The following is a 15,791-nucleotide window of genomic DNA, read 5'->3' on the forward strand; positions in this document are numbered from 1 at the left end:
GTTTAATGGTATTTTAATACTTAGTGGACAGAACACTCAAACCACCCATTTCTTCCTGTTTTCAATTCCCAAATTACCCTCTAAAGTCCTGAAATTACTGCCCTACCCACTCCCTTTCACCCTGCATTGAACCTTTCTAACCTATTCCAATCCACCCACTAACTAAAACTGAATCCAACTAACAACAATAGCTATAACCCATTCAAATCAGTCAGTCATTTAAGCTATTGAATCAAATGGCCTTAAAATGAAGACTAAGAGTTCATGGCAGCACATATTGAACTAACTATATTGGGAACCAATCATATTTAGCTCAGCAACAGATGAGCTGAAATCAACTAGCTGAGCATATGCCTTAATCATATTGAAATACACAAGAAGAAACAGTCAACAGGGCTTTAGGGTATTGACAGATTCAGGATGACAAATGACCAATACATTCAATTCAATGAACTGAATATACCAACAGGCTCAATTCTAAGTTCAAATATGCCAACGAGCTCATTTTAATACAAACTTAGAACACAAACGAGGCAGGAGGGGAAACAGACAAGCATGAACCAAAACTTAGACTATTATTATGCTAATCTAACATTCAAGCATACCAGACTAATCGACGACACTTATTCAATCGATAATACAAACTATAACACATAACAATTGACAGCAACAAAAGCAATGATAAAATTGGACCAAATAAAAGGTCTGATGGAGAAAGACAGAATCAATTGACAACAATTGAAAAATCGATAAAGCTACACTAAACAAAGTAAACAGAAATAGCCAAACCCAAGACGGAACAAACAAGAAAAGGAAAATACCTCAAGCTTTCTAGGAAACATGGACGACCCTAATTCGAACTCAAACTTGAACTGTTTGAGGTCGAACGGACCTTAATCGAGTGTTCTCAACTGAGAACACTTCGACTAAAGTCAATTAGACCCCAAACCCTCCTTCAGTTGGGACGGATTTCAACCTCTGACTTTCTAGGGTTCTTGGGGGTTTGATTTGGGGTTTGAGTGGTTCTGGTCTGATTCGAAACAAACCCACGGTGGTTTGGTGACGAGGGAGGTCAGGGACATGTCTGGTATGAGTTTGGGACTAGTTGGGGTAGATCCAGCTTTGCTCAAATCTTCGATTGAAGATTCGAGAAGCTGGAGGTAGATTCGAGGCAAACGGTTAGCAGATCCATAAAGAGGGTGGTCAAGGGGTGCCTTGATGTGAGTTTGGGACTGATTGGGGTGGGTTTCAAGTTTGCTCGAATATTTGATTGAAGATTCGAGGAGCTTCAGTCTGATTCGAGCAAAACAGTTAAGGGATTCGTGGAGGGGGCGGTTAGGTGCTCTAGGGGTGTTGGTTTCATGGTCATCGACGTCATTGCCGCCGGCTTTCAGGCGAAAGGGTTTCAGGGCGACTAGGGTTTGGAGGGTTGTTGGGTTTGTCTCTAAAGGAGACGATGAACAGGGGTGTTGCTTAGGGGGGGTCTGAGGTGAAGGGTTGAATTTATATACGGAGGGGTGGTTTGATCCTGGCCCTTGGATCAAGCATGATCAATGGCCTGGATCAATTCACTTAACAGGCACGGCGTCGTTTGGAGTAGTGCTGGGGCGGGGCCGATCCGGGGGCAAGTGGATCGGGTTGTGGGGATTGTTCTGAGGCGTTGGATCAAATGAAATGAATGGCCTGGATCTGCCGGCTATATACGACGTCGTTTGGATATATCTGGGGATTGACTGGACCGTTCGATCGAGTGAGATCAACGGCCCAGATTTTCCATGCCCAAACGGCGTCGTTCCATCAGTCCCCAAGGCTGGCTGGGTTGGACCAGGCAAGAGGGTGTTTGGATTGGGCCTGGACTCTCTTTTACAATTGGCCCAGTCCGATTTTCTCTTGTTTTTTCTTCTATTTTCTTTTTTAATTCAAAATTCCTAAATTGAATTGAAAAACCAAGATTATTTAAAAAGATATTAATTAACCCTTAACAACAATTAACACACAAGATCGAAAAAATAAAATCGCACAATTAAACAATAAAATGACAAACTACCGGAATTCATATTTTTTTGTGATTTTCATTCTTTAAAATAGGACGTGGTTTAATTAATTCCAAAATGCATAATTGAATCCTAAATGCATATGCAACACATATTTTTGTATTTTTCTCATTTAAAGTAGAAACAAACATGCGCAGACAAAAATACAAATAAATCGCAAACAACACAAAACTATTTTATTTTGAATTTTTGTGGGAGTAGTTCTTGTAGGGCAAAAATCACGTGCTCACAGCTTCCCCTCTTTGTCCGGAAACACGAAGAGTTTTCGTGCAAAGAAAAAGTGAGCGGATACGAGATATTTTTGCCCGTTCGGCTACTCTGTGTGAAGCATATTTTAAAGATTTGACCGATCCTCTACTTCGAAGGTTTCCTACATATCCCTGGCTAAAAGGGAATCAGGTCAATGTAGTTCGGGAAGTTTCGGTAGCTGGGACTACCATGAAGCTGTGGTTTTGTTGTTACTGCTATTGCTGCTGATGTTACCGCTTACTTACCTCCTTATTACACCTTGATGAAAGATAAAGAAGTTATACTAAGCTATGATCCATGAATTACAAAGATTTATCCTCAAACTTGGTCATGTGACTGTTGCTGCCTTGTTGCCTTGTGTTTCCTCTGGTATTTCTTTATTTCTGATTTGACTTGTATTCTCCCTTGATTGTCGATCTCGAACTGCTTATTTCTTTCTTGTGAGCTTCGAATTACTTTTCCTTCGAAGCTTGAACTGCCTTCTTCTGACTAGTGTTGCCTTCCTTCCAACTTCTGAATTTTAACTTATGCTGGGGATTTTTGTTGTAACCCTCCGCTTTACTGACTTCAAACTTCAATGTATCCCTCTGTTATACGGGCGGGCCCCCGACTTCAAAACTTGAAATGTAAAGACTGAAATGTATTCCTCTGTTGTATGGGCGAGCTCCCAACTTAAAGACTTGAAAATAAAACGCCATTCCTTTCTTCAGGCGGGCTCCTGACTTCGACAACAACTTCGAAAATAAAACGTCATTCCTTTCTTCAGGCGGGCTCCTGACTTCAATCAATAACTTCGAAAAATAAAACGCCATTCCTTTCTTCAGGCGGGCTCCTGACATCAACAACAACTTCGAAAAAGTAAAGCGCCATTCCTTTCTTCAGGCGGGCTCCTGACCTCAACAACAACTTAGAAAAAAAAACGCCATTCCTTTCTTCAGGCGGGCTCCTGACCTCAACAACAACTTCGAAAATAAATCGTCATTCCGTTCTTCAGGCGGGCTCCTAACCTCAACAACATCTTCGAAAAAAAATAAAGCGCCATACCTTTCTTCAGGCGGGCTCCTGACCTCAACAACAACTTCGAAAAATAAATCGCCATTCCTTTCTTCAGGCGGGCTACTGACTTCAACAACAACTTCGAAAAATAAATCGTCATTCCTTTCTTCAGGAGGGCTATTGACTTCAACAACAACTTCAAAAAATAAATCGCCATTCCTTTCTTCAGGCGGGCTCCTGACCTCAACAAAACTTCGAAAATAAAGCGCCATTCCTTTCTTCAGGCGGGCTCCTGACCTCAACAACAACTTCGAAAAATAAATCGCCATTCCTTTCTTCAGGCGGGCTTCTGACTTCAACAACAACTTCGAAAATAAAGCGCCATTCCTTTCTTCAGGAGGGCTCCTGACCTCAACAACAACTTCGAAAAAAATAAAGCGCCATTCCTTTCTTCAGGCGGGCTCCTGACCTCAACAACAACTTCGAAAAATAAATCGCCATTCCTTTCTTCAGGCGGGCTTCTGACATCAACAACAACTTCGAAAATAAAGCGCCATTGTTTCCCCTTACCTCCTGAACCATTTTCCTTCTAACTTGAATTATCTTTCTTCAAAACTACTTCCCTCAAAACTTGTACTGTCTTCATTCTTCAAAACTACTTCCCTCAAAACTTGTACTGTCTTCATTCTTCAAAACTACTTCCCTCAAAACTGGTGTCTCACTTCTCTGCGAACGGCTGGGGATAACACTTTTTCAAAGATATGTTATCTTACTCCTTCAAAGACTACTTCCCTTAAGACTGATGTTTCATTCCTCTGCAAACCGTTTCCTTTTGCAAAATCGGTCTTCCTTTTTTTTCTTTCTTCAAAACTGCAAAACTGGTGTTCCATTCTCTCTTCAAAAACAGGTATTCCTTCAAAGACTTCTTCTATTTTTTTTTTTATCTTCTTCCTTCGAAGACTACCTCCCTTAAACCTCGCGTTATATTCCTCTCGAAAATTGCTGGGGGTACCGCTTTTCACTAAACTTGTGTTAGACTTCCCAAAAATTTTCGAAATGAACGAAAATTTTCTGCCCCAGTTTGACAATCTTTCTTGTGGCGCATCTTTCCGTCATTAGTAACATTCCCTATCCCTGCTTCAAATCAAAGAAAATTTGGTCTGTTTAAAACGTGGTGGTTGGTTGTGATACTCCTGCTGGGGATGTTATCAACCATTTTCCCATCTATGCGTTGTCTGACCATCTTGAAGCTTGGCTGATACCTTCCGACCTTCTTGACGATTCCTTATTCACAAACCTCTTAACCATTTTCCCAGTCTCCTTGTCTGTCCTTATGTACTTTCATGACAGCTGATTTCACTTGAAGATCTTGCATGTTCATTGATTAACCACTCTCTCCATCATCTGTGTTAATAAAATACCTTTTCCCAGTGCAGACCCAATATTTTCTTTTGCGGTACTGTCCGTGAACTGGCATTTCCCCAACCTTTGAGTCTCCTATGAATTTCCCCATTATGTCCATTGCTTTCCGCGTCGTTCTTTCTTGATTTTCCGCTGGCCTTGGCCTTATAACACTCGATTTCTGCTGGGGATATCCTTCTTGACACGGGTCCACCCTTTTGTCAATCTCATCATCGAATATACCCTTGGTTCAATCACCCTGGCCCTCTTTTTGTTGCACTGTCCCTGAATTGATATGGACCTCAAAGCACGTTGACTATTACCAGCTCATTGCGCTTGTTCTTTCCTGACTTATACCACTTTAATGTACTAGTCAGATCTCGTCTTGCATAATTGGAAAGCTGATGGCAAATTTTGAAATCATTTCTCGCTTGTTCTGACCAAAGAGACTCAAGAAGAGGAAATGACAAAGGTAAAAGGAACAGAGTAAAAGGCAAAAGAAGGAGATGACTCCTAACAAGAAAACTACAGAGTAAAACTTATCAGACGTGGATACCGACTCTATTGGTCATGACATGCACACGTGGCCTATCCTCCGTCGTTAATCGCCTTTCACAATCTTCGTCTGGTGCTTTCCTGTATGATTCTCAATCTTTATTCGACTTGTAGTGCCCGAAGGGTTTTCACTATCAAGCCTCTCTCATTTTGATTTTTCTCTCAACTTATAGCCGCCTCAAGGTGCCCGTGAAGGTTTTCACCGATAAGACTCTCTCATTTTATTACTTTTCTGCCGGGGATCAGAGTGTTATTCTCGACTTCCATTTGCATGACTTGGCATCTTTCGAAAGGTCAAAAGGTCTTTCTTTGGACCATAACGTGGGGTTTTGGATAGGGCTAGAAAGAAAGGGTATTAGTGGCTCAAAATGAATCAATTTGGGTTCAAAATTTACAACCTTCGGAACCAGATTTCTTTACATCAAACACAACTTCTGCCCCAGTTTCTTGCTTGGGGATTTTTGATTTTTTTGTTACACTATGACCGAGCCGTGAAGCCTATGTATCTTCTTTGAGGAATCAGGTCAAACGTAACTTATTTATTATTTTCTTTTCTTTCTTTCTTTTTTGCTCATTTCTCCTCTCTCCTTTTCTTTTGTTGTTTCTGTTGTTTTCTTTTCCTTTTTCTTTTTCTTTTTCTTTATCTTCCATGCTTGTGTTTTCTAATCTTTGCTACTGATTCTGAACGAGGGGTATGAAAGAAAGCCAATAAGGCTCAAAGGGTTAACGAAGGATAAAGTGTTTAGATAGAAGAATAAAATGCCTTCGTCATTCCAATCTTCAAAACATGCCAAACATAAACAACACAATTAAACATTCGCCACATCTTATGATTGTGCCGGACTTGATAACCATATCCACACATTCGCCTTTTCATTTGTCATTTTTAAAGCACCGTTGGGCAATACTCTCACTTTCGTTACCATGAACGGCCCCCTTGTTAATATGGCTAACTTTCTTTTATGGTTTTTCTTTATGTTTTACTTGCCCCAGTTTCACGTGGCTCGGGCTTCAAATGATCTCAAGCTATTCTTATTTCCCTTAGGTGTCCCGATCATCTCCAAATGGCTTTATAATTAACTTTTAAGATTAGGCCCAAACTGTGCGTGCATGTCATGTCACTAGAATCGACGTTGAACAAAGACAAAACAAAGGGATAAAAAGAACTAAACAAAGAAGATGACTAGATGTAACAAAAGACCGAAATTTGTATTAGATAAGTGGTGAAACGGTTCGTATAACGAAACAAGCAAAACAACTGGGGTACAACCTTGGAACAAACCTAAAACAATCCTAGACAACACTAAACAAACCACTAGGACAAAATGGAAGGATAAGAGGGTTTGACACAAGACAATGTCTAGATTACAACCCTGCAAATAACCCGGACAACAGAAATGATAACAAAATGAACCGCCAAAACTCCTCCCTGACCAACCAAGAAAGGAGCGTCTTTCCAATTGCCAATCTCGGCATCTTAGCCACTGAATTCGGCATCAACATTACTGGGACCTCCACCAACTTCCGTCTCATTGTTCTTAACAAATTGTTGTTGGGTTCCCTTTGCGGGCTCGTTCTTAAAAGCAACCTCTGATAGCACTGAAAACTTTGCAACGCGCGGACCTCCGAGGATCTCAGAAGAATTCTCATATTCCTTTTCAAAACAAGTCATATTCAACATATGCATCTCATTACGAATAGGCAAAGCTAGTGTCTGTTGCATCTGGATTTTGCACGACAATGTCACCTGCATCAATAAGCTTCTGGATTGCTTTCTTCAGCTTCCAACACTTCTCTGTGTCATGCCCCGGGGCATCTGAGCAATATGCGCACCTTCGAGAAAAATCAAACTTCTTTGACATAGGGTTTGGCATTTTTATATGAATCGGCTTCAACATGTCCAATTGCTTCAACTTTTGGAACAAACCGGCATATGATCCTCCAATAGGGGTGAAAGCCTTTTCTTTTTTCAGCAACCTCTCATTCTTAAATGCTTGATTGGGCCGGAAACCTGATCCAGAGGGCTTTCGGTAGGCTTGTGAGGGCGGATAGGCATTTTGTGGAGCTGGGTACTGGGAAAGTGAAGCATGTTTTTGGGAGTCCCGTGGAGAGAAGTAGCGTTGGGGAGGGGAGTAGCTTTAGGAGAATATAGTTGGATGACGAGTGATGGAGCTACTCGGGTGGCTGGGAAAACTATCATAAGTGGGTAGATATGGAGAGTATGGGGGATCATCCATTATTGTGTTAGGTGTTTGGGTAAGGACAAAGTTCAAGAAGCTAGGCGGTGGCGGGGGTTGTGCTTTCCCAGTCATCCACGCCCGATACATGTCTGCCACACACGTGCGCGTGGCCCACCTTTCTGTTAGAAGTTGATAACAACTAGGTCGGGAATCCAAATTAGAGTAAGAATTTGAGAAGTAAATGCGGAAGCAATAACAACAAGGAATTAAACAACTAGAATTAAAGAGATGAAAATAAAGGATATGGGAAGAATTCAAGGAAAGAATTCCAAGAACTTCCAAGAACGTAAGTTCTATAGCCTTGACAAGATCAAAGTAACAACATCTTGATTTATGGAACAAAACAAACGCCTTTACTTAAAAAGCAAATCAAAACAATAGCCACTTTACGAGTAACTTGAGACAACAATTAATAACTAGTATTAATCGCCTTCTAAGAATACCACAAAGGAATCAAAGATATCATAAAAGAGAAGTAATCTTACTACCTTGAACTAAGAACTAGTAAAGGTTGAAAGATAAATCTCAAAGCACAAGTAACAAAGGTTCAAAAGAACTCTCAAAGTATGATATACTTAATCAATAAATGTTGTGTCTTATGAATGAGAAGAACTCCTTATTTATAGGAGTTAAAAGCACTTAAAATAATGTAGGGGGTTGCTAAAAAGTCATCTAAATTAGGTAGGGGGCTGCTAGGGGTCACAATAGCCATCAAACTTAGGTAGGTGGCTCCTAAGGGGTAACAAAAGCCATCAAAATTAAGTGGGGGCGGCCAAATCCTTTTGGGGCAGATTTGGGCCTTAAAACTATTAGTTTGGGCCATTGGTTTGGACTCCAATTGGGCTCCTTTTGAAACACCCCCTTTTGGACCTCTTTTAAGGTCATTTTGAGCCCTATTGGTGGACTTCAAGGGCTGATTTGGTAAAACTTGTTTTCCCTCCTCTTGGACTTCAATTTGGACTACCAAATAATTGTAAAACTTGGACAATTCATCTCCTTTGGGCTTGAGCTCTTCCTCTACAATTAAAAGCTTGTTTATTTGCCATTGAAGTCTAGCAACCTTAGCTTGCAACTCTTTAGCTTGAGATCTTGTAAATGGTCTTGGAACTTCCAAAACTCTATCATCTCTATCATTGTCCTTAACTATATCCTTGTTCTTGATGCTATCACCGTAGTCCTGTTCAACCAACTGCCTTCGGGCATCGGTACCAACCCGCTCAGTTCTGTTGCTCTCTGCCATTGTCTTTTGCCTTTGTGTTGCAGGGAAGCGTTACTTTAGAATCACAACCAACCACCTTTCTGATTATTGAAAGAGGACAAAATGGAAGCAACCTGTTAGCGTTAGGGTTTTCAACAGATAAGAAAACACACATTAAGGATGCAACGCAACTAGGCAATTAACCCTTTCTATCATGCATTTGCTTCAGCTACGTGCGTCATTCCGGCTTCTTGTAATTGTGCTCCCTTTTTCTTTTTCTCCTTTTTTTTCCTTTTTTTTCTTCTTTTTTTTCTATTTTTCTTTTTAATGGTGGTCGAATCTTATGTGGATTGCCTACATATCACGTCCCCGCATGAATCAGACCGTGCGTAGTTCTGACACAAGTGCGGAAAATAAAGACACCATTTTCGGATTTTTCAACCTTTACTAGCAAAACGTTTTATTACAAGGCAAAACATTTTTGAAAGGAAATTGACAAACTTGACACAGACTATAGACTTTATGCCAAAAAGGGAAATACACACTCCAACGGACAACAGACTCAGAAGACAAAGAACATACAGACTTCAAACTGTGAATGTCTCAGAGTTTTTTAATTTTGGGCGCCCGCGGGGCGTCGTTCGGCCTCGCCGCGGGTTTTGGTGCAAGGCCTCTTTGTAGATCTTTTAAATCTTCCAAGACCTGGTGGACGTGAATCATTATTGAAGCAAATAAGGGGGTACGGGACATATCCTCATAAGCTAGGCACTTTATGGTGATGTAGTGCCCGATATCGTCGATTCTTCCCTTGATTCTGTCCCTTTCCATAAGCAATCACTCTATTAGTTGATTCCGCATCACCAGCACTTGAGCGTTGTAAAAGAGTTGATCCTGAAACTCATTCATCTGCTTCTCCATCCGGATCAGATCATAGCAGCGCTTCCTATCTGTTCTGGCATCTCGAGCTTGTCTAAAGATCCGCTCTTTGAGAGTAGATATTGTTTTTCTCAATATAGAGATGTTCCCTTCGTAGTCCTTCTTTATTTGCCACGTATGCTTTGCTTGTGCTTATGTACCCCCTCGAAGAAATCTGCCTCGGCTTTACAAGCTGTGGGGGCTCGGTACATCTTGGATACCATCATGGGCAAGCGTGCTTTTATTGCTGGTAATCAGGGTTTTGACGACTCCTGCCAGCTTTAAATCAATATATCTGTCTTTCCGGGGGAACACCACCATGCCCCAAAATGCTACCAGGAAGGCGAACCGCCTATGTTCATCCCATTTTGTCCGATTTCCTTTGTTTCCAACCCCGCTTTTGGGATCGTTGAACCCTCTTATATGCCCATGGACTGCAGAGTAGAAAAACTTTATCCGACTCAGTGTACAGGACTCCCTTGCTTATCTTCAGTAGATCCACGAACTGGCACGTATTGACGGCTCTTGGAGGAATCAGATATTTGTGCCTTAGCCCCTCAGTAATGTCCATATAACCTGCTACCTCTTCTAAGGTTGGGGCGCGTATAAAATCTGAGAAGTGGAATACATTGTGGGCCGTGTTCCAAAAATGTAATCAAAGCCTTTATGATATCCCCCTAGGATTAGTCTTCAGCCACCCAGTGAGGTCTCCCAAGTATAGCTTGACCGTGTCGCGCTCTGATTCGCCCAAGTCATCCCACCACATGTGCAACTCCAAAGGGATCTTGTTTACTATTGTTACGTGTAAATTCTGATTTGTGCTCATTCTGCACATTTATTAGGGTGTTTAAAATTTAAGACTTATTTGACTCAAAATAAAATTAACACACATTTTTCAAACATAAAATAAAGACTCGATTTCGCAAATACGGCCTTTTAGCACTTCGAGAACGAAGATTTTAAGGCTGTGTTAGCTCACTGATGAAAGCCTTGCAAAAAATTACCACAGGTGGTCGTTCTTGCAAAAACGGCCTTCCGGCGCCCTTTTTAAGGACATTCGGCTATTTCTAACAAGAATGGCATTACTCTAACTATGTTTCAAACAAACGTAAATTTTGTTCTTTTGGCTATTTTTGCAAAAGGGGAGGTTGGACCCGATGAGGGTTGCCTACGTATCTCACACCCTGTGAGAATCAAACCGGCGTAGTTCGGGCACATGTAACAAACTTCTTTTGAAAACAAGACTCTTTTCAATGAAAAACCATTTTTCATAAACAAAACCCTATTTGGAAATTCGAAGAGATGAAACAATTTTTTTTCATTTTCTCAAAAATTCGATAGAGTTTCGATGCTATTTTGAAAAAAAGACTCTTTTTTTTTTCAAAACAGGCGATTAACTACCTCTATCTCTCTTTCCTCAAAGTATTCAAAAGTCGGTCAGCATGCAAGTCTGAAGCAAACAAATGCACAGGTAGCAAGTAGGATGCATCAGGATGGTCTTTTGTCATTTTGGTACACCTGTCCTAGACAGACCCAACCCCTGTGTTGAGCCTCCAAAGTCAAATGCACGTGACGCAAACAAGCATTCCTACTAGGGATCCGGCGTGAAGCTGAGTTATTCTAGGTTTATAACCTGGATTCTAGACTGTGTACCCGAGCGGACAACTCGAGTCGAGGAGGGGGCTACGTATTGGGGACCCGCGGGATCGTCCGGCTTTGTAACTTGTCCGGCCTCTTTCTTATTTCAAGGTATAACACTAACAGAATAGGGAGTCTCAACCAGTAAGCAACATCCCCGAAGGTAAGAAGAGAAGGGTTTCGACACAGTTTATATACAATTCAGATAATATCAAAGCGGTAAAAGCAGCATTTAGCACATTAGGCCCAAACATGCAAAAAAAATCAGATAAAGCCAAATATAACAATTTATCTAAGCTCGAATTCTGAACCCTGAACCAGAGATTCTGGGTTATGATCCCCAGCAGAGTCGCCAGAGCTGTCACACCTCCTTTTTACCCGCGCCGCCACAAAGGGGCGCGGAGGGGAGTTTTTCCAATTAAAGGACAATCGAAACGGGATTTATTATTTAATTTAGAGTCGCCACTTGGGAGATTTATGGTGTCCCAAGTCACCGGTTGAATCCCGAATCGAGGAAAAGATTGACTCTATATTACAGTCTGCGAACCAGAAATCCGGATAAGGAATTCTGTTAACCCGGGAGAAGGTGTTAGGCATTCCCGAGTTCCGTGGTTCTAGCACTGTTGCTCAACTGTCATATTCGGCTTAATTATCTGATTTTTATACAATTATGAACCTATGTGCAAATTTTAACTTTTAACCGCTTTTATCATTATCATTATTATTTTAACAGAGAATTGCAACGTTGTGAAAACGTATCTCGAACCACATCACATCAATGTACCCGTGGTTATCGACACATTTCGACTCCGTTGAGATTTGGATTTGGGTCACATAAATGTGCACCCGGGTTTAAGAAACTAAATTATTAAAGGCGTGCCTAAAGCGACTAGCGTATCATCATTTTGGGGAAGGCCGTGGACTTTTGCTAAACGGCCCATCCCGAATTCTAAGGATTTTTGCAAATACTTATAGAGGGCCCCACAGCTTATGCATTTCGTTTGTCGAGGCTCGTCTCATTTATTATTTAAAAAAAAGAATTGCAACGTCATGGAAATGCATCTCGAACCACGTCGCAATCAATGTACCCGTGATTGTTGACATATTTCGACTTCGTTGAGATTTGGATTTGGGTCACATAAATGTGCACCCGGGTTTATGAAGGTAATGTTATTAAAGTACGCGCCTAACAGTGACTAACGCGTTATTACTTTGGGGAAGGCCGTGAAATTGGCTAAACGGCCCATCCCGAATTCTATGTATTCATGATATCCATTTGTTGAGGGCCCCACAGCTTGTGCGTTTTATTCGGCGAGGCTCGTCTCATTTATTATTTAAAAGGGCAAACCTAAAAGCGACTATGAATTGCTATTTTTATTTGTCTCTAAAAAAATAAAAGGAAAAGTCCTAATTTTATTATTAGTTCTAATACTACTACTACATTTGGGGTTCACGAAGTCGTTTGAATTTTTGATCCTTGACCATACAAAGAATAGTTATTCGAATATGCTTAAAAGGCCAGGCCAAACCTATGCCTGGGCCCAGGTCCAAATGAGCATGTAGTCAAGAGCAAAACCTGGGCCATTTGGGATGGCACGGAGGCCCAAACTATCCGAAGTGGACTGTCAATCCCCGCCTTGATTCCAACTGAGCAAACGATCACTGGGATTACTTCAAATTATGCAAATGGGTTGTTTAAGTCGAGCTGGAAGCGTAGTGTTGACAAAATACGATGCAACTGATTGATTGCTTCAAATGAACCTTACTAGATCAATATTCAAATATCTGTGAGTTTAAAGATGAACTACTGAACTTACTATCGAAAACAAATGTCATAATGCTTCCCTTAAACTGATACCCATATCCTAATTAATAGCCTTGAACTACTGTTCATGTCCTAATTAATTGTTCATTTGCTGCTTGTTACTACAAGGTAAAATCATAACTCTCGAATTCATTTCATGCTTCGAACTATTTTAATTTTTAGAACTTAAACTACACAAGTAAACCATACTACGTCAAAGTTGGCGATTATCACCAATCTACCAGCTAATCGGTCCAAACGTCTATTTCTGATTTCAGTCCGGTTATACAGTGTATACAAATCAGAACTGCACTACATTAAGCTATTTTGTCTAAACTATTTAGGCATTAGTACATGGAGTCCAAACAGATAAGGTTCAAAAGGCAAGAAAGGTAAGCGTTTTCCATTTTTGCATTTCCACTTTAAATCAACACCAATACATCAGGAAAGAAGCAAATACTTGGAAATTTGAGAACAATAAGAAGAGGAAAAGGGGTCAGCAACAGCAGGTAACCGGCAGCAATACAACAGCAGTTCACCACAGCCCAGTAACATAAAAAGCAAACCCAGGTGAATTTGAAAGCAGTTAAAACCAGAACACTCGAACTTAAACAGCTCAAACGACCTCAGAAAATGAAATCAGTAAAAAAACACACTACTGTAACACTACACCCAAACTCATCTCAAGCTGTCTGAAAAAGCTATTTTTGTATTCAAACTTTGAATGCTTTTCTCTCCCTTTCAGATTGTTCTTTCCTTCTAAAGTCTGCCCCCAAAAGAAAAGCCAGCCCCGACTAAAGAAAAAGCCCCCTTTAGATTTTCCAACCCAAGGTTTCTCCAGATTTTCAAAAAAAACTATCCTCCTTATCCTGTCTAAAAAAAACCTCCCCCAACTCTGTCCTAAGTGACTCTATTTATATCCAAATACTGACCCCGACCCCCCTACCTTATCAGACTTTCTGCTCATCATCTTCCCTTACAGCCTATTATCCAGTGTTTTCTGCCCAAAGGTGGCAGCTTATAATAATCGATTAATCCTCCATGCTTTTATGTTTTGTTCCCCACTGATACTAATTAATTCATTAGTTTAATGGTATTTTAATACTTAGTGGACAGAACACTCAAACCACCCATTTCTTCCTGTTTTCAATTCCCAAATTACCCCCTAAAGTCCTGAAATTACTGCCCTACCCACTCCCTTTCACCCTGCATTGAACCTTTCTAACCTATTCCAATCCACCCACTAACTAAAACTGAATCCAACTAACTACAACAGCTATAACCCATTCAAATCAGTCAGTCATTTAAGCTGTTGAATCAAATGGCCTTAAAATGAAGACTAAGGGTTCATGGCAGCACATATTGAACTAACTATATTGGGAACAAATCATATTTAGCTCACAACAGATGAGCTGAAATCAACTAGCTGAGCATATGCCTTAATCATATTGAAATACACAAGAAGAAACAGTCAACAGGGCTTTAAGGGTATTGACAGATTCAGGATGACAAATGACCAATACATTCAATTCAATGAACTGAATATACCAACAGGCTCAGTTCTAAGTTCAAATATGCCAACGAGCTCATTTTAATATAAACTTAGAACACAAACGAGGCAGGAGGGGAAACAGACAAGCATGAACCAAAACTTAGACTATTATCATGCTAATCTAACATTCAAGCATACCAGACTAATCGACGACACTTATTCAATCGATTACACAAATTATAACACATAACAATCGACAACAACAAAAGCAATGATAAAATTGGACCAAATAAAAGGTCTGATGGAGAAAGACAAAATTAATTGACAACAATTGAAAAATCCATAAAGCTACACTAAACAAAGTAAACAGAAATAGCCAAACCCAAAACGGAACAAACAAGAAAAGGAAAATACCTCAAGCTTTCTAGGAAACATGGACGACCCTGATTCGAACTCAAACTTGAACTGTTTGAGGTCGTACGGACCTTAATCGAGTGTTCTCAACTCAGAACACTTCGACTAAAGTTGGTTAGACCCCAAACCCTCCTTCAGTTGGGACGGATTTCAACCTCTGGCTTTCTAGGGTTCTTGGGGGTTTGATTTGGGGTTTGAGTGGTTCTGGTCTGATTCGAACCAAACCCACGGTGGTTTGGTGACGAGGGAGGTCAGGGACATGTCTGGTATGAGTTTGGGACTGGTTGGGGTAGATCCAGCTTTGCTCGAATCTTCGATTGAAGATTCGAGAAGCTGGAGGTAGATTCGAGGAAAACGGTTAGCAGATCCATAACGAGGGTGGCCAGGGGGTGCCTTGATGTGAGTTTGGGACTGATTGGGGTGGGTTTCAAGTTTGCTTGAATCTTTGATTGAAGATTTAGGGAGCTTCAGTCTGATTCGAGCAAAACGGTTAAGGGATTCGTGGAGGGGGCGGTTAGGTGCTCTAGGGGTGTTGGTTTCATGGTCATCGGCGTCGTTGCCGCCGGCTTTCAGGCGAAAGGGTTTCAGAGCGGCTAGGGTTTGGAGGGTTGTTGGGTTTGTCTGTGAATGAGACGATGAACAGGGGTGTTGCTTAGGGGGGGTGTGAGGTGAAAGGTTGAATTTATATACGGAGGGGGTGGTTTGATCCTGGCCCTTGGATCAAGCATGATCAACGGCCTGGATCAATTCACTTAACAGACACGACATCGTTTGGAGTAGTGCTGGGGCGGGGCCGATCCGGGGGCAAGTGGGTCGGGTTGTGGGGATTGTTCTG

The sequence above is a fragment of the Nicotiana tabacum genome, chromosome 1, assembly GCF_000715075.1.
Source record: "Nicotiana tabacum cultivar K326 chromosome 1, ASM71507v2, whole genome shotgun sequence".
In the NCBI taxonomy this organism is placed as follows: Eukaryota; Viridiplantae; Streptophyta; class Magnoliopsida; order Solanales; family Solanaceae; genus Nicotiana; species Nicotiana tabacum.